The sequence below is a fragment of the Schistocerca nitens genome, chromosome 1 (genome assembly GCF_023898315.1).
Source record: "Schistocerca nitens isolate TAMUIC-IGC-003100 chromosome 1, iqSchNite1.1, whole genome shotgun sequence".
Taxonomy (NCBI): domain Eukaryota; kingdom Metazoa; phylum Arthropoda; class Insecta; order Orthoptera; family Acrididae; genus Schistocerca; species Schistocerca nitens.
Genome location: NC_064614.1, coordinates 268,423,038 through 268,423,658, shown reverse-complemented (window position 1 = coordinate 268,423,658; position 621 = coordinate 268,423,038).

Sequence of the window (621 nt, the reverse complement as noted above, 5' to 3'; positions counted from 1 at the left end):
AGATGCGTAAAGAAGGCGTACAGTCTTAGATCAACTGCCCATAATTTTGATGCTTCATTCGATTGACCACAAATAAATGAAAATAATAAATTCTGAAAGTGACTTATTGTTACTGAAATTTATCTGTGTTGTATGTCACCGATTGAGGTCAACAACTGTATTATAAAATTATGAATTAATTATTCCTGCTTCAGTCACTTTTTACTAATACTCGCCGAGTCCTGGCACAGGTCCTATCACCAGCTCGGACATAAGTTACGACCTGTGTGTCGCAATCAGGAAGTCGACGACAATGTAGGCTGAGGTCTACTAAGTCACTCTTTAACGCAGTGAGAGAGAGGAGGTCTCTTAGGATGCTTAGCACAGGTAATTTTGGAACACAGAGGGGAAATTTGTGGCCTTGACAGCCATAACACCTTCCTCTTCAAAGAATTCATGATCATTTATGCAGCGTGTCATTAATTCATTTAAATCTACAAATGAATTAGTTTTTACTTGATGTTTCTTATAATCTAGTTACATGATATCCATATATTTTTTATACCTTCTACTATTTAAGTATATTTTATCTTTTTCTTCATGAGGATGCCTCTCACAGATGACATCATTTGTACTTCTCAG